General features: G+C 44.1%; 1 protein-coding gene across 1 annotated transcript in view; it reads left to right on the top strand.

Annotated features, from left to right (window-relative positions):
* Positions 1-303: 303 nt before the first annotated feature.
* The window catches only part of TNR (tenascin R), a 413,725-nt gene continuing 393,057 nt past the window's right edge, over positions 304-20,971 (top strand). The window contains exon 1 of the mRNA XM_023207213.2: positions 304-839. The gene's annotated coding sequence lies outside the window, so the exon portion shown is untranslated. The remainder of the gene's footprint in view (positions 840-20,971) is intronic.

Genomic DNA, 20,971 nt, shown 5'->3' with positions numbered 1-20,971 from the left:
AGCGAGGACCTCAAACCACTTGAGAACCCCACAACTGACCTTATTCCAAAACATTCTATCCCATATCCCAACCACTCGCCCATCCCATTCTACCCTGGATTTCTCCTACAATCATGGGCAAAGGATCTGCAAAAGCTTCCGTCCTCCCCCTTTCTCTTCCTATCTGGGTTGGTCAGAGGGAATCCTCTATCTTCTTCAGGACCCTGGCTATGCAGTGGCAGCCCCAAGAGTTGGGTGCGGGGAGTATTCCTGAGCCTGAATCTGGACTGTTTAAGAGGATTTAGGATGCTTTTCTTTTCTGTCCACTAGGGGGCTGCTTGTAGGGGGATGGAAAAAACGGAGGCTCAAAAAAAATCATGCTGCTGAAATTTCAGCAAGAGGGGAAAAGAGAGAGCGCGTGAGAGAGAGAGAGAGAGAGCGAGAGCGAGAGAGAGAGCAAAGCAGTCCCAGGCTTCCTCCTCTCTTTCACGTCAGAGGCAGGAACCGACTGTGCTAAGGCTGTTGGCTCAACACGCAGAGGAGACAGGGGCAGACCCAGGGAGAGTGAGAGAAGGGGGTCCTCTCTGACCCAAGGAATTACCACTAGTGGAGTGAAGCCACCTGACTTTTTGATCTTATTTTGGTTACCTCCTCATTCTCCTTCCACCCGTAGCCCTGACAGCTTGGGTTTCATTTCTTTCGTGAAGCCTTATCTCTTCCTCCCAGAAAAGGAGGAACGGAAGAGAAGGGAGAGAGGTGGGCTCTCTAGGTGAGCGCATCGGCTGGCTCCAACCTGAGCAGACAAGAATTTTCTTCCCAGGAAGCTCCTCTCGCTCCCCGGCCGCCCACCCCCAGCCTGGGTAAGTCCGGAGCACTCCCTCCTTTGATTTTCTCGTTAACGTGATTTCAGCACCAAGGAGAGCTATGAGATGCATTTTGGTTCCTGTGTGTCTGTGTGTTCCTGCAAGGCATTTGGCACTAAGGTTACATCTATTTCTCTGCTGCCAGTAGAGTCGGGTACTGCGTAGAGAAAAGAAAGGCGCAAAACTATGTTTACCGAATTAAAGGGGGATGTGGACTCTGGCCTTGCGGGTGTGTGTGTGTGTATGTGTGTGTGTACTGTTGCATAAGACAGGTGAGGTCTGAGCTAAATTGCCGGTGGTTTTTGCGTGTCTCCATGTAGGGCTGTTCTTTTTGTCTGTAGATAAGCGAGAGGGTTTGGGGAATTAGTCGTGCACCTTCCTTAACTCTCTCCCGACAAGCCATCCATGGTGAGAAAGAGTTGCAAAGGAAGCCTGGGGGGTTGGGAGTGGAGGTAGAGTTAAAAGTTATGCACCTCTGAAAGAGCTTTAAAGAGGTGGTTTGTAAAATGTCAGTTTCCTAGGATTCTCTGGGCTCTTGCTGTGGAGAGAGACCAACCTGACCTTTTACTTTCTCTCCTGGTGTGAACCCATGGCAAGTGGGCAGGTGCAACAGGTGAAGCTCAGGCTGGGGCGGCTTTGGGGGGCTGAGGTCCCTTCTGACTTCATGGTTGTAGGAAAGTGCTAGTGTCTTGAGCTTTGCAGAGATTGGCTGATGTGGGTTATATTACATTTGCAAGGAGGCAGGAGGTACCCTCCACTTTTCTGTCATCCTTGGCTATGGGTGGTTGGAAAGAGGACAAAATCTGTTCTGCCATGTTTTCTGGGGCATCTGGTAGTGAAAAACAACTAAGAATAAAGGTTTGTCTCTATATGTCTAGGGCAAGCAGAAACAAACTTAGACTTGTCCCAGACTCAGGAGGGCTTCAAGAGGTACTCTGTTCTCCTTCAGCACTGAGAGGCTCTGCAAACAGTAACTCATTATTACTTAATTCTTCATTGCTACTACTTTTTGCAAGGTATTATTCTATCTCTCCTGCTTTCTGCCTCTCTGAAGTATGTTCAGTCAATTTCCTGCATCTGCTTTGGTATTGTCTTGGAGACAGTATATGTCTGCCCCTGCCCCATTCAGTCCTGGCCACGCCTACCTGGTTGAGTCATTCAATAAGTGATGTTGAGGATCTCCTTCAATCATTCAAGTCTCCGTGGAGCCAGCATCCTACAGGGAACTTGAAAGAGATGTGGCTTGTTGTAGGAGCAAGTTTTCCCTTGATTTGACCCCTAACTATTTATGGTTCTGGTCACTTTCTTCAAGTGTGTTGAGACAGGGGAGATACATAGGCAGGGTGGGGCGGTTTCACTCTTTCCAACCCCAAATGAACCCTAGAATGGTGATTCTTTGTCTTATTTTTAATTCAGCACCATGGGCCCCTTCTCCAAGATGAAGAAAACACTCTCCACCTCTGGCAGGGAGCCTTCTGGGTGAGAGACATAGTTCTAAGTGAAATGGCACCACTTTTCTTTTTTACTATGCTTGCCATTGGATCCAGAAATCTTAGCATCTCCCTAGAATGGCAGGAAGTAGAATGCATCCAGGAAGAGAGTGAAGTCAGAGGTTGTAAGGGTAGGGAAGAAAGACTGAAATAGATAAATGCAGAGCATCAGAAACCAACACTGACTCATTCAATATTTTAACACTCCAAACCCTCCTGTCCTTGAAATCTTCTGGTTTGAACAAGTGAGTGGATGGATTTCTGTATGACACATCCGTAAGGATCTTTTTAAAATTATGCCCTTGCAGTGGACCCTGTCCAAAGCCACCGTTTATTACTGAAGTCACCATACTTAATGGTCGTTATCTTATTAATGCCCTTAAATTCTCTGAAAAAGAAAGTGCTCAGTGACATTATTAGACCCATTTTATAAATGGAGAGACAGATGCTTAAAGTGGGAGGCCAGAGGATAGCAAAAGCGGAAATAGAACTTCTAACCTGCTAATATTCCCTCACCTAGGAAATGCAGTAATGCTCATGTGCAGGAGAGAAGGAATGAATTGCTCCCCAATGGATAGACTTGCAGCCACAGCCTTTTAGGGAACTCAGTGTGGAGCAATGGCCTCTCTCTGGTGAAGAATGAGAATCAATCAGAAGTCTCAAGGTGCTGCTGGCCTTTACTTCTCAGCTAATAAGATGGCCAAGAGTCAGGTAAAGAGGTCTCTGGGCTTACTGCAAAGAGACCACCCTGGGCTGGTGGCATCTAGGCTGAACTGATGTCATGCACCTAATTGCCACATCACTGTGCCCCAGAGATCCCAGCTGAAGCCACCCTGTCTGGGGCATGTTGCTATAGATGTCTTGGCTTTGGGTGTTGGGTGACTGTTCTCTCTATGAACATTTTCTGGGACCACCTTCACTGAGTCCTTTGTGGCTCTGAATGTGGCAAGGATGACTAAGGAGCAGGAGAGGACTGGGCTCTGACCACGTATAGAACCACTAGAAGAGGAGTGGGAAACTGGATGCAAACTCACTTTACATATAATACCACTTCTGTAGCATTCCTGGCTGTCACATCTGGCCAGCAATCTGGAGACAAAGTCACTAAGTTCTCATGCCCAACCCCACTTAACTGTGCAGGGGAGATGAGGAGTGGTGGGGAAAGATGGAAGGAGGAGGTCAGCTGCTCTGCCCTATTCTCCATGGCCATAGGTTGCCATCTTTTACCTGGAAAGGGCCACTATTACTTTTTTTGTTGTTGAAAAAAATGATGTGTAATTTGTATATAATAAAATGCGCTGATCTTAAGTATTCAGATTAAGTTTTGACAATTGTGTACACTTGAGTACCCCAAAAAAGATGCACAAAAGTTCTCTGTGCTTCTTTCCAATTTTTCCCTCTCCCAACCCCATCACTTTCTGACTTCTATCAACATAGCTTACGCTGCTACATTTTGCAGTGGAAATGTATTGCTGAATGTATTACTTAATAGATGTGGTATGTAAACCCTAGACTTTCAAGAGAACACCTCAGAGTTCTGAGGCTATTGTTACTGGGTAAGTAGCAAAGATGTGGGAGGGGTACATTCTGCACCCCAGCCTTAAGGTCATGGTGTTAGAAAGCCAAGTGGTCATTTCAACCGTGTTTATAGAAACCAACAATCAAATGTGAATAGAAACTGTAGAAGCTCCTGCAGGCAACTGCCACAGAGCTGACCTGAGTTATTTGATGGAGTTCATAGAGATGATTTTGAAATTTTTATTAAAAACTTAGAATTCGATATTCCAAGTTGGTGGCTGCTCATGAATCTCCCCATCTGGGCTCCAGGAGAGTGAGCTGAGGAAAGAGTATCTATGTGAGCTTAGTAAAGAAAGAAAGAGGAGAGTTCATTGTGATAGAGCTTATGCCATGAAATTCATCCCTATCCACAAAGGTCATGGTGGAGGAGGGTGCTGTTTCTCTTTATTTAAGAGTAAATTTAGAACCAGTAGCCACTTACAGAAACCCATGTACCAACATAGCTCTATCCAGGGATGTCTCCATTCACCCTGCTCCCATCCCTGGGTTGTGGGCTGGGTAAGGTATTACTCTTTTGCATTTTACCATCAAGAACTAATGGAGTTATCAGAAGGTTTGGTAACTTTGGTGAATGTGTGTTTGTGTGTGTGTACATGTGTGGTATCAGCACACGTGTACAAACATATATAACCAGTTTGGACACGTTGCCTGTCCAATTCTCTTCTACTCTGTCCCTCATTTAAGGGTCACTGGATAAAGATGGGGAATTTTGTGCACCATTTGTACATAGGGTCTTCCACAAGAAAATCAGAGTTTCTGGCAGATTAATCAGTAAATTAGAATCTTTAGTAGAGCTTAAAATGTGTCCAGGTAGGTCACAGACCTATTTACATGTTCAGAGGGTGCTCATGTCCTCTGCCTCCTTCCGTTTGGAGACCTTACTGTAGCACCTTCTTCCAGGTTTTTGCCCCTTTCTGGGGTCACCTGCCTTTGAGAATGCACTCAATGCATCCAGCCAGCTCTTTTAGGAGAAGACTCCTGAATCATCTCTGCCAGCTGGGATCCCACAGAGTAAAGTGTTGGTTGCTAAACCACCATGTCATGGAAAGTTAGAAGACAGCCAAAGTGAGGACTCCCTAATATGGAAATACAAAGTTGAATGATGTCCACAAGCCATTTCCAGTAGATGATTTGGCAGAAGTGCAGAGATACACTTTTGCCTCATTTTGATTATGGGCTATGCTAATAAAGATGAGACTTCCTACCTAACTAGAGTTTCATCTTCTTAAGAGACAGTCCAGTGGGGAAGGTGGAATTGGAATGGGGTTGTTCAAAAACTATTTCCAATCACATGTAAGAACCACTGTATTTTTGCCTTGGAAACACGACTTTGAGTTACAACTGTATTGGTAAATTTTGAACACATCAAGCTAATAATATGCCAGTTGGCAAAGGGAATTCAAGCAATCTTGTTTTTTTTTTTCTTCTCTTTCCCTCCTTTTTAAAAATATAGTTCAGTGACACTAAGTACATTTGCATTGTATGTAACCATCATCACCATCATCCATTTTCAGAACTTTCTCATTTTTCCAAATGGAAACTCTGTACACATTAAATGCCAATTCTCCATTTCCTCCTCCCCCAGCCCTTGGCAACTTCTACTTCCTATCTCTATGAACCTGACTATCCTAGGTAATACATGTAAGTGAAATCATACAATATTTGTCCTTTTGTAGCCAGTTCATTTTATTTAGCATAATGTCCTCAAGGTTCATCCATGTTATAGCATGTGTCAGAACTTCCTTCCTTTTTATGACTGAATAATATTCCACTGTGTGTATGTACCACATTTTGTTTATTCATCCATCCATCAATGGATGCTTGCATTGTTTCCTATTCCCCTCCTTTAATTCTTGCCAATTGCCTCTGCTTTACTCTCCAATCAAGTAAGAAAAGGAAACTTTCTTGTTATGACACTCCCATGAGTTAAAATTGTTCCCTTTCGCTATGAAGTTCAAGCAGGTGACTTCTTGGAGGCAAATGGAGGAGGATACATGGGGCTGGTACACATGAATGAATTGGATTTATCTTCTATATTCAGATTCTCATTGCTAATCAGTACAACAGCCAAAGTTTAAGTGAGCATGGAGGCTAACTCTCATCTATTCTCCCTGCTCAAGTGCGCCAATCTTATCCCAGAGAGGTACTAGCAGGCAGGAAGAAGTGCAGCCCTCGCCCTTGGGGAGCATGTCTCTGGGTTAGGTATTACAAGGTGAGACTTCAAAATGGGGGAAGGAGTTCTGGGGTCAGGGACAAATGATCCAACAGACGTATTACAGTTTATTGAAGGGTTCCAGCCTGGTCTCCTAGGGACTCCTATCCCACAGCAGGGTACTGTCAAGGGCACCTCAACTTGGCTTCTATAATAATGTCTCATGCTCTGGCTATAAATGACTCAATAAAGGTTTATTACCAGGACCCAGGAGGAAGTTGTGATTACTTAAATCTGGATGTGTCCTCCTCAAACCACATGGTATGAGGAAAGACAAAGGGGGAAGCCTGGAACATTCGTCCTAGGACATTATCAACCCAGGATGGCTAATATTAGCAACATCTCTGGCTGGAATTTGGTCTTTGACCCTAGTCCACCTAAAAATTCACATTCCTGAGCCCTGGCAGCTTGAGTCTTTCTATGGCTTAATGATAAGGCTAGCCAACACTTACTGGGTGCTTACTATAAATTTTGGCCAAGTGTTTGGCACAGAGAATGCCCTTAATAAATGTTTTCTGTCTTTACTATTAATGAACATTTTAAATACTTTACATCATTTAGTGAGTAAAACTTTATGATATATACTATTGTCACCATTTTACAGGTGAGAAAACGGAGGCATAGTGATGCTAAATGACTTTCTTCTGGGTTGAACAGAACCAATAGAAAATCAGGAAGTTTTTATAAAGCCCTCACATTTTATAAAACCAAGCTCTTGAGGGGTTCAGAGAGGCTAACGTCTATGCCCAAGGCCACACAGCTAGTAGGTGGCAGGGCTGGTTTTCGATCAAATCTGTTTGGAACAGAGCCTACTTTGTTGGTGGTGGTGTTGTTATTTTTGTTTTTGTTTTTGTTTTGTTTTGTTTTTGAGACAGGATCTCACTCTGTCACCCAGGCTGGAGTGCAGTGGTGTGATCATGGCTCTCTGTAGCCTCCACCTCCTGGACTCAAGCCATCCTCCCACCTCAGCCCCCTGAGGAGCTGGGACTACAGGCATGCACCTACATGCCCAGCTAATTTTTTGATTTTTTTTTTTTTTTTTTTTTTTTTTTTGTAGAGATGGGGATCTTTATATATTGCCCAGGCTGGTCTTGAATTCCTGGCTTTAAGTGATCCTCCCACCTTGGCCTCCCTCCCAAAGTGCTGGGATTATAAGCAGAAGCCACTGCACCTGCTCAGAGCCTAAGTTCTTCCACTCTCTCTGCTGATTGTATCTTAGTCATCCCTCCCCTGCTCTGGGCCACATGTACACAGAGCCCATGGGGTAAAGGCATCAAGAAGCAAGACCTGGGAGTTATTAACAGGAAACTGAACTTCGAATTCCTACGCGTCCCCTCCTTCCCTCATCCCCAAAAGCCTATAGAGATAATCACATCTTCTTTAAGTTGCTTTTATGAGAATTAAATAGGTCATGAGTACAAAGTCCCTGGTACAGTGTCTGGCATGGAACATGTCCTCTAGCCCAGATTGTGCCACCTGCTATTTAATATGGCCTGGGGACTGGGTGTAGCTCGGGGTACTTGGTATTTCAACAAGGTAGCAATTATCTGGGCTGACCTGGATTTTATATGCTCCTCAAGTGCTAATGGGTTGGGTTGGCCCTTGTTTTACATCACCTTGATTTTAGAAGCATATGTTGGCTATTTTTTCTCCTACTCTTTTAGCACTAAGAGCCAATCTGATATTTTTAAATACCTGAAAGGTGCCTCTTCCCAATTAATTACATTGAAATTGTACTAGACTGAAATTAATTTGAGCCTTAAGGAGGGTTTCTGAGCCCTATTCTGCAGTCAGCCAGACACCATGAACTTTTGAGTTTCCTTTTCTCTACCTTCCCCTCCCTCCAGGTTCTTCTGCCATTATGAATTTTATTTATGAAACATTTTTCCTTTCTTTATAATTATGTTTTCCATAAGAAGAACATCTAACAGCCACCTCCTGGCTGGGCTAGAGTAATTGTTTGAGTTTTTTGACGATGTGCAATTTCAAAGGTTTGAGTTTATATAGATTACTTTGAATTTGTCTCCACAAGTGCATCGGGAGAGAAGCTGCTGCCTGCTTCCTGAAGTATTGTAAGGCCTGTAGCCACTGAGCACTGGCATTTGTGTGGATAGTCTGTTTATCTAAATGGATTTCTGTCAAACATATACCATAATAAACCAGATTTTGCCAGCTTGTCCTGTGTAAGTACCTCCTGATGTTCCCTGTGAATTTGTCAATACCAACGTCAGCTGTGGTGCCTGGGCCCAGGGACAGGTGTGGAGAGAAGATCAGCTGACAGTCACAGTGCCCTCTCTCCCTCCTCACACTGGTCAGCTGTGAGCCAGGGGCGACAGGGCACAGGCAGACAGAGGAGAGGGCAGCGCCAGGGCTGGAGAGCTCATGTCTGTCCAGGTGCTGGGAGGAGAGATGGCCAGCTGGGCAGATGGACAGGGCCCTGAACACCAGATGAGAGCCCCGCAAGTGGCTGTGTTGAAAAGGGCAGAGGCCAGAGCCACCTATAAAGGGACTGTCTCCTCACGGTGACCCAGTCTGTGCCACAGAGAGGTGGAACTTGTAAAGCAAGCCATAAAGCCTCCCATTCAAAGCCGTATATATTTATAGAGATATAAATGAAGTTTAATGCCAGTGAAACTCACTATAAAAGCAAAAGACTTCATCTGTATCTATACTTCAGGTGCAGATCAATGCAGGGCTTCCTGCCTTTCTGCAAATGAGAGCTGTCTGTGAGCACGTGTGCCCACTCGCTCACACGCAGCCCAGCTGCCTTGCTCTGGAGCCAGCCATGGGATGGGAGGGACAGAGGTCTTTTGAGCATCTGCAAGTGAGGCGCCCAGCAACGATGCGCTCCCCTTTCCTGCGAGGGCTGTTTAAAAACAGGAAGAAGAAAGACGAAAAGGGAAAGGCACTGCCAAAACCAAGCTGCTTCAAACAGTCAGGAGCCTGGCTTTAAATAAAACAATTTGAGGCAGGTAGGCTTTTCATCTACCTTGGAAGCTGCCAGGTTTCTGCTCCTCAGACCACCAGATGGGATGTGACTGCAAAGCCCACCTGACCAGTTCCACCGTCTAAGTGTCTCCACTGACCTTGCATCCCCTGCTGCCCATGCTCACCAGGCAGAAACACTCAATGAAACTCTGACCAACAAGAGTTTGAATCTTGGCTCTGCCACTTACTAGCTGTGTAACTGTGGGGAAATCCATTGACTTCTCTGAGCCCAGTTTCCTCACCCATGAAATGGGGTAAATAGCTCCTACCTCTCAGAATTGCTGTGTCTCTTAAATGAGATGTCATTTTCTACAAAAAGACGTATAACAGCCCTTAGCACATAGAGATTCTTCAATTAATAGAGTACTCACTTTGTGGGAATTCCAGAGAGGAAGTGTATATTTCAAGGCTGGAGATCCGGGGCACAAGGTTGCCCTCATATATGTCAACATATGTTGACATATCTTCTCCCCATGGAGTGGAGGAGGTCCTATTTGGCCTGAGGTTGGCTGCAGGAATGAGACATTGCATTATTGAGACAGGCAGTGGCCTTCAGCCCTCTCCCCTTCTCATGCTGTCACCAGCTCTCCCTGGCTACAAGGCCTCTGAGCTCAAGGGAAGGTTGGTTGACCAAATAAGATAGCTCTTATCTCCATGAAGTTGCCCTTGGTGGGGCCTGGCTATGTCCTCATTACTGACTCCCTCATAAGGAAAGAAGCAGCAGTGTAACTCACTGGGGCGTGGTTTCCCTGGGAAGTGTGTCTTGGCTAACTAGGGATGCCCTTCCATACTGGACCCTCAAGAGGTCAGCAAATCATGCCAAGGGCTTGAATTTCACTGTGGGCCACCCTTCATCCAGGAGCGGGGCCAGGTGAAATGTTCTTGAAGGGAGGAAAGCATGCTGTTGATCTGTACCCTGATCTGTTCCAAGTGGGGTGTGGGGAGGAGACCACTATCAGTCAATCTCTCATTAAAAATGGTCTGAGGCACCGTGCCTGAGTTATTAAAATGCAAGGCAAGAGTGTGCCATGCCCTCCCCTCTACCCCACCCCTTTTTTCATTTGTGTTTTATCAGCTTAATTTAGTGAGAATGAGAAACACAGGCAGCCATTCTTGGAGACTGGGAGGGAAAGGGATGGAAGTCCCGAGAGGGCCTGGGGTGACTTCTCCCGCCATGTCTTCACTCTGACCCAACAGAGCCCTCCCAAGCAGCATCCTTCTTTGTGACTGAAGGCCCAGGAGATAGTGAGAAGGGCAGAGATCTGTCTCTCTCTCTGCACTCACCCTGTTCCACTGTTTTCACTATTTCTTGTGGGGAGGAGGGGTCCTGTGGGCCTCTGGCAACCACACCTGACATTCACTAACTCTGTGACAGTGGGAAATCTGGGAAGGGACCCAGCTCCCACTACTTGAAATGTTTTGACCTTTTCATTTTAAGTTCTTAAGGTCAAATATTGCTAAAGAGATTATTTTCCAGTGGCAAAAGCCTACAAGAGAGGAAAAATTGCATTTTTACTTCTAACATTTTGCATCTCACTCCAGAGCCAGGCTCAGCAACTGGCCTGACCAGGGCCTGCCAGTGATGAAGGAGGAACTGTGGCAAATGGTTACCTGAGCTCTGATTTGGGGATGTTTAGGATCTCCTGGGTTCAGAAATCACCAGCTGGGTCCCAAATAGCTCCACCTCTATTTTCAGTAGCAAAATAATTGCTAACGTCTACATGACAAAAACTGTTTTCAGGCAATGATCTAAGTATTTCATGTATAGAAACTAACTGATCTCAACAATCTCTTTCGGAATGAGGTGCTATTGTTACCCCCATTTTACAAGTGGGGAAACCAAGACACAAAGTTTACAAAACCTGCCTGAAGACATGTGACAAAAGGCAGGACCAGAATTTGAACCCAGGGATTCTGTGCACTTAATGACTATGCTGTCTCTGAGCATCACGCAGAAACCTTCCTGGTTCCCCATTGCCAGAGAGTGGCACAAGGAGCTGGACAATTACAGTCCTTACAAGCTTGGTCTGAACTACAAAGGTCAGGTTGAAAGTAAGACCAGAATAGTCACTATTTCTCTATGGGGCTTGGTTCTGCCAGTCCTACCCCTCTTCCCTGGGGAGTCATTCTGTTTTTTTAACAAGGCCGCATCTAACTCTCACAAGATGAGAAAAGAATCCAGGTCCAAAGTAAGTGAGTTTTCTTAAATGGGTTTTCCTTCATCCAATCTCACAAGGTAGTGTCAATTCTTGTCAATCCACAAAAGCCTCATTCACTTTGTGGCTTATTCACTTTGGAGATTATCTGGGCCAAAGTTGTAACTACTCATCCACTTGTGGACCACTTCTTTTAACTCTGATCTGCCATCACGAAAAATGAAATTCCTAAAATGGATTCTGAAATGATTGGTCCAGCTGGGCAGGAATATGGACGGCAGATACAGCCAAGCCCAATTTGTTCCTGTAGAGGTTTCTTGTTCAGCTGTGAGGCCATAAATTGAGCACTAATGGTAGCCAGAGCCTCCGGAAGATTCAAGGGGAGGTAGGGGGTGCCGGTGGGGGTATGGGGCAATGCAGGGGCAGCCCAGGCACATCCCTGCTCTGGAGTCAGAGATGGCGATGACAGCAGGGTATCAGCAGAAGAAGCAGGTGGGATGTTCAGCACTTTATAGCCACTCACAACATGCCAGACACAGCAGCAAACCATGCCAAGAGGCAGACTCATACCAGAGGAGATGCACTGGGGTCCCGGCAGGCCTGAGAACCCCAGTGTAGGCTACACTTCTAACCCAGTGTAGGCTGGGTTAGAAGCTAGGGTTTAGTTCTTGCATCAGGTGCTGAGCGGAGACAGTTGGCAGGGGGGCGCATCACAGCTCTGGGTAAGGTGATTCAGGGCTGAGAACCCATGCCAGGCTTGGAACAACTACCCACAGGCAGCAGGACACAGAGTAAGCATGAGTTCTGGAGTCAGTGAACGTGAACCAGAATCTTGGCTCTGCCCGCCGTCCCCCCTTAATGAAATCATTGAGCCTTTCTGAGCCTTCATTTTCTAATCTCTAACATGGGAATAATAATTACTGTCCATAGTTTTGTGAAAATTGAATAAGGCAACATATATAGGACTCTGGGCATTTAATCGGTACTCTGAAAATATTTATTCCCCCAGTAGAAATAATAATTTCCTGCATTTTGTTTGTGTTTTATACTTTTCATAGTCATATGCTATATTTGATCTGCACAACCATTGGTGAAGGTAAGCAAAATGACTGTTATTAATTACTTCCAATTTATACATGGGAGAATTGCTATAGAGTTTCAGTGACTTGCCCAAGATAGCACAGGGCAATAAGTGACAGAATTGAGATCGCAACCACACTAACCCACACCTGTCAGTTGAAACATTTATGGTTCCCTTTGTTGTCCTGTAATTGGGCTGGTCATTGAAATCACAAAGGTCAAGAAGACCCACTGTTCCGATGGCCAGAAGACAGAACCAGCTCCGTGGGCTCTGCAGTATCTCTGTGGATACTGGGCAGGGCCTGGGGTGTCCTTTAGAGACTTTGGTACCAGGTCTTTCAAGTCCTCTTATTTCTACAATGTGTTCTGAGGTAGCTTCCTTAGTAACTTAGTGCTGAATGCTATAGAGGACAAGCTTCCTTTAAGTCAAATATCGTTGGCTTTCTGCCCCCAGACAGACATCTTGGGAGCCCGAGTCACTGAGCATGGCCACTGCAAAGGAAGCATCTTCCACCTCATTCCTCCACTAACCACAGAAGACAAAGCCTGTGTGTGCAGCAGATCAGTAGCCTCAAATGTTAGCTCCACAGAGAAGCCCACTGTAGTACTCTTATGTAAAATAACTCTCCTTGTCACCACTCTCCCACTTTATTTTTGTTTATCACATTTATCACCAGCCAACATAGTATATATGTATGTTATTTCTTCCTTATTGTCCGTTCCCTCTCAACAGAATATAAACCTGGTGAGAATAAAGACATTATCTGTCTTACTCACAGTTGCATTCCCAGCCTGGAATTCTGTTGGCGTTCAGTAAATATTGGTTGAGTGAATGAACAAATGGGTTTTCATCCAGTGTTCTCTATTTCAACAAGCTGTTATTAAAGATCTACTCTGTGCCTGTCATTTCATTAAAGGCTGAAAACGGTGGCTTCACTAAAGGTGAAGTTCAGTGACAGATGGCTCCCTGTCTTTGAGGATCTTCCAATCTGGTTGGAGTAGAGGGGGAGTCACAAAGATAACTTCCTAGCATTGTGCTAATGTCTAGGAACCAGCTGTGTCAAGTAGGAATGGGGTCAAGGGAAGGGTGACTCATTCTGCTCAGGGTATCTTATTAAGTTCCACGAAGGAGATGACAGGTGGGTTGCATACTAAGGGTGCGTAGGGCTTTGCCAACCCAGAAGGGGCACTCCAGGTAGAAAGAACAGCATATGCAAAGGCTCAGAGTCCTAGAAAAGGCATATTGGAAGGTAACCAAGAAATGTGATGTGGCTGGAACAGAGAAGCACTGGGCCTTGGTGCACGTGGTAGTGAGAATGGTGAGATGATACTGAAAAAGGAGATGGAATTTGGTTTTCCCTTCAGGATACTAATGGAGAGAATTACCAACTGCTCAGAGTACCTTAGGCATGAGATCTTAAGCTACATTGTAGGATGCAAGTTTGTTGCTTCTTTCATCAGAGAATTACAGGAGCAACTTAGCTCAATTTTATTCACGATGGAGATGCTCTTTTATGTTAGTCACACCTTTTACTGCAAGATCTCCAAGTCCAAGAGTGATGGAAAGACTTGGGATGAGGAGATGGGACCCACATAGCTGCCAGATTCCTCATCTTCGGTAGAATGCTGGGGGATGCCGTGCTGTTCTCGTTTTAACAACCTAAGGCCAGTTCCCAGCCACCCACAGTGATTCATTCATTCTAGATAGTTTCATAAAAATGACACCACTCAGATTGGTAATATAGAGATTAAAAGCAAGATTGTTTAGTGAGAATGAGAGATACAGAAATAAATGAATGAAAGAACAGGAAGGGAGGGAGGGAGGAAGGAAAAGACTAGGCATGGGGGCTTATGCCTGTAATCCCAGTGCTTTGGGAGGTTGAGGCAGGGGATTGCTTGAGGCCAGGAGTTTGACGGTGCAGTGAGCTATGATCTCACCACTGCACTCTGGCCTGGAGACAGAGCAAGAGCCTGTCTTGAAAGGAGGACAGAGAGAGAGAGAGAAAGAGAGGCCTTAGACCAGAAACTTGAATGCTCATTCTGTTTGCTCTAACTGTGGCTTATTTAAGAAAATTGTCCATTCTGCTTACTAAATCCCTTCTCTTCTGGAAAGAGGATGTGGTTGGGAGGCTCCCATGCCAGGGGCTCCACTCCAGGAAAATGCTTCCCTATTGATTTATGTGTCAGCAATTCAAATGGGGGTATTTATACTGCGGCTGAGCACCTAATAAAAATTTAAATTATTGTTAAAAAAAAAAAAACGGAAGGAAGGAAAAACTCCTCAAGGAACAACCTGCTAAGGAGAATAAAAAATACCACACATAGGATATGAGGACCTCAGGAAAGGAACTGGAACACTAGGGTTGTGAGGTTCACCAAGATGTGTCTCGGGCCCTTGCATTTCTCCTCTTGAATGCCTCTCCCTCTGATCCAAACACTTCTCCAAGGCTTCATCACTCATTAGCTCAGGAGCCTGGGTAAATAACAGGCATTTCTCTCTTACCTCTTCTGTTCCTTGAGTAGGAGGAAACAATGGAATCTCAAATATCACTTATGCAAAGCTCTTGGAAACAGCATAACACATAGTAGGTACTCAACAAATACTGATTTCCCTACCTCCTTTCCCCTTTGTAGGATCCCATATTCAGTTGCTTCTTCAAAGGCCATGCCCTATAGCCTATTAAAATCTGATTGTAGCCAGCTGCTGTCCTACTTGAAAGGCCCTGAGCCACTAAATCACACCTATGTATAAATGATTGATAATGAATTAATAGGTTAGTGGTAGCACTTATGGAAAGCAGAAGGCAAGAACCAAAGGAAGCTTTAATGGCAGAATGTTAGAAACCAGTTACAGGCCTCTATAGTGAGAATTTGGGTGATGAGGCTTCAGCAGAGTTCCTTAAATCATGCCTGCTAGGAAACCACCTCTCTCATCACCTGTAAGGACAGATGGTGCACAGGGTCAGAAGAGCAGAGATTAGGACCCCCAAACTTTAGTGTTGGCATCAGAGGGCTCACCCACTCCCCGACCATATCCTTGACTTGACAGTGTCGTTAACTGTACTGTCTCCAAAGTCTTGACTTCAGGCCTCCTGACAGCTTATCTTTTCCTTCTGGCTCTAGTATTCCAACTCCAGCAATTACACAGTTGCAGCCTCTGACCTTGCCTCTTTTTAGCCATCCATAGCCTCACCCTGGCCTTACCTTACCAGGCTTAGAGTCTACCATCCACTGTTACCACTGATCTCCTGCAGAAACCTCTCTGGACTTCTTTTCTTGTACTCATCTGGTAAAACTCCAACCTGGTTAAACCCAATTTCTGGTCTATCCACACTTATGTCTGAACAACCATACATTGCCAGAGAAAAATAGATAGTTGTGCTGACTGTTGTCACTTAATAATAATGACCATAATTCCCAAATGAATACTAGAAATAGTCTGGCAATGTCACTATATTTTCCTAGTAAGTTACCTTTCCTGCCTCTGCAATTTTCTTTCTCCTTTCTCAAGAGATGGCTGCCCTCCCTTTTTAATCTTCTCTCAGATGATGATCTTACCTTGTATTTTATAGACAGGCAGTCCCTCATCTCCCTGCCACTATTCCACACCTCTTGTTGTCCCTGTGCCCATCCTCTTGGCCTTCCCTTTTTATTCATGGGTGCCATGGCCCTGCTTCTTGCCAAGGCCAACCCTCTCCAAGTGCCCTAGATCACACCCTCTCATGTTTCCTAAACCTCTGTTCCTGCAATTATCACCACTTGAATCCTCAATTTCTCTCTTACTACTTTGCTTTCCTGTAAGCATAGAAATGTGTTCTGATATCGCCTACCTTGAGAAAGTGAAAGCCTCTCTTGACTCTACTGTCCTTCTAGTTTCCATCCTATTTCTCAGCTCCCATCTCTAGCAAAACTTACCAGAAACATCACTGTTTCCAATTCTCACTTCCAGTCTCTCTTCTCCCAAGCAGGCTTCCATCCTCACTACTCCAAAGAGACTGCTCTTGTCAAGGTCTCCAGTGAACTTCATCTTATCAAATCTCCTGGTCATTTGTCTGTGTTAACTTGGTACTTGGCCTCTCAGCATTATTGGACAATTATTCCTCCTTACTATTGGGAAAACGGGTCCATGATAATTATTATGGATAAATTTGGGGTTTTAAACAAAGATCTCATGGATCCAAAGTTTTAGGCAATGTGGACCTCCTACAAAGATTCACAATTTTGTTTTACTCCATATGGGCTGTTAAGTAGACAACAGGGTCAAACAGCAAGGTCATATAGTCAGGAGAGTTCCCTTGTCATTGCCTAGGCAGTCCCCTTCTGAGAGCCTGGCTTCTTTCTCTGGAGCCATCAAGGAATAGGCAGGGAGAAAGGATCTTCCTTTCAGTCCAGTGTTGATCTGTGGCTTCTTCATGACCTTGTTTCTGCTTGGCTGTCACTCCTTACATGCCACATTGGGGCTCATTCAAGCTGATTTCCCCAGCCCTGCCCACTTCTACCTCTCTGTTGATTTGCCTATAATCAAGGGCTATTTGTCTATCATATTTACTTCACTGAAAAACAGTCATTGCTTTGAAGGATTTCATAACATGCTATCAAATAAATTATTTTGAAAAAATAATATATTAAAAATACTCAGCCTTTGTGATAATTTGTGATCATATTTTATCTTTCAATTTTTCTTTTACATTTTATATCATTGGCCTGGATTTGGTCTTTAAAAGTCTGAACCTCAAATGCAGATCTTGCTTAGGCATTTGCTGAGCTACAACCAATGAAAAAGATGTTTGCTTAGTCACAGAGTATATTCTGCTTTGCAGAGGTACTTTCTCTGACCACAGACAAGGAGGGTAGTTTCATTTCTTGTGAAAACTCACTGAACAACACCCTCAGGCCCTTATTTGACTACAGGCACCTTAGGAGATTGAGGAGGGATATTTGAGATGCAACTTTACTTTCATATTAAGGTTCAGGCCTAAACTGCAGAAAATCTATACAATCACAATTTTTGACTTAAAACATTAGTCAGCAACAACCTGAACTTCCTCCTACATATCCAAAGATCCCACCAAATATACGGCTGCTTATCATTTCCTGGTCTTCTATAGCACTGCTGAATATAACATAGGGTAGATGCCTGTATCATCTGAGTAACAGATGATTAGTTGGTGGGTGTTGGTATGGCCTTTTATTACTTATCTGTGTAATCTTTGAGATGTTCTTGAGGACTGGTACTTTAGCATACCCAATAGCACTAATAACTTTATATGTTCTTCTGTTATCATATTTACTATCATTTAAGTAATCAATTTTCTGCTCCATTTATTTGTCCATTCTGTGAAAGAAGTGCTGGAAACCTCAGAGTTGCTCCTAAACACTCTAAACCTTTTTTTTTTTTCTCATTGCATTTTTTATGAACTTGGCACCTCTAATGCTTCCTCCCATCACTCCACTTTCGTTTCCATGACACATTCTGAAGTACAGAAACACAAACATTGTAGAGTCCTCAAGTAAGAGGCACCCAGGCTTCAGGAACTGTCCTAGGTGCTGAATATCCAGCAGTGATGAAGATCTCTGAGCTCCTGAAACATTCACTGGGGGAGATGTGTAACACATCCATCGCCAAGTTCTATTGACTTTACCTCCTTAATATCCCTTACATCAGGACATTCCTCTCCATTTCTAACCCGCTAGCACCTTAAACTGCCTTCGTCTTTCTCTTCTACTATTAAAACAAGTTCCTATCTTCCTCATATCCTCTCTTGCCTGTTTTTTTTTCCCTCCAAATTTTGATCCTTTATTTTCTTTAGAATAAATAGTTGCCATGACTATTATTGATGAAGAAACAGATGTCACTGAATTATTGAGAGCTATGGTCATCGTGGATGTTAACATCTGGGATGTGTTTTGTGAACACTTGTGATTTTAGGTATAGAATTTAAGGTGGTGGAAGTTGTGTCTGTTGAGACTCCTGATGTTGCCATTTTTGACAATGCTGTGGTTTTCATGGTGATGACTGTCATATTGCTTAACACTGAGGAAACTAAAGTTTGTGATAATTCCACAGTGCTATGGGAAGGTTCACTTATATGGCTAGAAGGCAAACGTTGGATATTCTAATTCTAGAGATTGGGAAGTTCAAGATCAAAGCAACAGCAGATTCATGTTTGGGTGAGAGGTTGCCTTATGCATAGATGGTACCTCTTCATTGCGTCCTCACATGGTGGAAAGGGGCCTGTTGCTTTTTCCCAATCTATTCTCTACACTTTCATTGATGGTACCAGCAATATGTATATCTGATCATGTCACTCCCCTGCTTAAAACCTTCAAGCACTTCCCATTGATCTTAGGACATAGGCGAAAGTTCTTAATGAGGCTCTACACTATCCAGTCCCTGTTTCTCTCTCTAGCTTTGCTCCCTCTCACACCCTGAGCTCAAGCCACGCTTGGCTGTTTTCTGAGTTCCCCACACTCCCTAGTGTCTGTTCTCTGTTCTTCCCCTTTTTCCTTCTTCCCCTCCCCTCCAGGCCATTTCGCCATACCTTCCTGCCTCTGCCAAACTCATTTTTATCTGAAGATCTCAGCTGAGATGCCCCTTCCTTCAGGAAGCCATCCCTGGCTCCCCAGACCAAGCCAGGTGCCACGGTTACATGTTCTCATAGAACCTTCTAAGTTTCTTTTTATCATTTGAAAATTTTAAATTGTGAAATGTAACACATACATATAAGTGTACATAAAACATAAACATTAAATTTAATCAATAACAATAAATCAAATTCCCCATGACCACCCTTCAGGTCAAGGAATAGAACATCACTAAGACACCGAGAAGAACACCCCTGATATGGTTTGGATCTGTGTCCCCACCAAATCTCATGTTGAATTGTGACCCCCAGTGTTGTAGGTGGGGCCTGGTGGGAGGTGACTGGATGAGGGGAACAGATTTCTCATGAATGGTTTGGCACCATCCCTGTTGGTACTGTCATCATGATAGTGAGTGAGTTCTCACTAGACCTGATTATTTAGAAGTATGTAGCACCTCCCCCTTCCTGCTGTCTTCCTCTTGCTGTGGCCATGTGAAGTGCTGGCTCCCCCTTTGCTGTCCGCCATGACTGTAAGTTTCCTGAGACCTCCCCAGAAGGCAAGCAGATGCCAGTATCATGCTTCCTATGCAGTCTGCAGAACTGTGAGCCAATTAAACCTATTTTCTTTATAAATTACCCAGTCTCAGGTATTTCTTTATAGTAATGTGAGAACAATGATCACATTACTAATGAGAACCCTGATCACAAACCCTCACCTCCACCGGCAATAACTGCTTTCCTGACTTCATGGTAATAATTTCCTCACTTTTGGAGGGTTTAGAATTTATAAGCATAGAAATATATACAATTTATATATCCAATATCAATTTTCTCAAATTTGCTCAAAATATTTAAAATAAAAATATTATATCCTCTATAAACATATAATTTACATATAAATTTGTCAGTTATTTCATGTTAGGAGCCAAGAAAAAATAAATTTATATATTTAATTATTGAGACAAAATCTCACTCTGTTGCCCAGGCTGGAGTGCAGTGGTGTGATCTTGGCCCACTGAAACCTCAGCCTCCTGTGTTCAAGTGATTCTCAGCCTCCTGAGTAGCTGAGATTACAGGCATGAGCCACCATGCTCAGCTAATTTTTTAAAAATTATTTTTAGTAGAGACGGGGTTTCATCATGTTGGCCAGGCTGGCCTCAAACTCCTGGCCTCAAATGGTCCACTCGCCTCGGCCTCCCAAAGTGTTGGGATTACAGACATGAGCCACTATGCCTAGCAAAATAAATGTATCAGTTTAGAAATATATATATATATATATATATATTCTAACCATATATATGACTGCCTAACTAATATCCATGTTTCCCAGGAGACTGTAAGCTCCAAAAGAGAAAGGATAGAGTCTCTTTTGCTCACCTTTGTCTTTCCAGAGTCCTGCCCGGTCCCTGGCGTATAGTGAATCCTCGATACATATTTGGAGACTGAGTGGAGATGACACCCAGGTAGACTCCAGGTAAGGGCTGAACTCTTATGAGAGTCCTTCTAAGGACCTCTTTTTAGAAGGGGGCTGCAAATTGGGCATTAGGGCATCCACTGTGTATAAGAAACATGTTTAGATGCCTCTGTCATGTTCCTCCCAAAAACCTTAAATAAGAAAGGTGATTAAGAAAGTTATGTGGGAAAATAATTCTGTCTATTGTGCATCTTTCTATGTATCTGTCTGTTTTTTTATTTATCCAACCATGTAATATTACACAAACGCACACCTATTAAAATATATCAGAGGCTGGGCGCAGTGGCTCATGCCTGTAATCCCAGCACTTTGGGAGGCCGAGGTGGGCAGATCATGAGCTCAGGAGCTTGAGACCAGCCTGGCCAATATGGTGAAACCCCATGTCTATTAAAAATACAAAAATTAACCCATCGTGGTGGAATGCGCCTGTAATCCCAGCTACTTGGGAGGCAGAGGCAGGAGAATCGCTTGAATCCGGGAGAGAGAAGTTGCAGTGAGCTGAGAATGAGCCACTGCACTCCAGCCTGGGTGACAGAGCAAAGCAAGACTCTGTCTTGGGGGGTGGGA

This window comes from Piliocolobus tephrosceles, chromosome 1 (genome assembly GCF_002776525.5).
Source record: "Piliocolobus tephrosceles isolate RC106 chromosome 1, ASM277652v3, whole genome shotgun sequence".
NCBI lineage: Eukaryota > Metazoa > Chordata > Mammalia > Primates > Cercopithecidae > Piliocolobus > Piliocolobus tephrosceles.
Note: the sequence above shows the minus strand (reverse complement) of the source record. Positions and strands in the feature narration are given on the sequence as shown.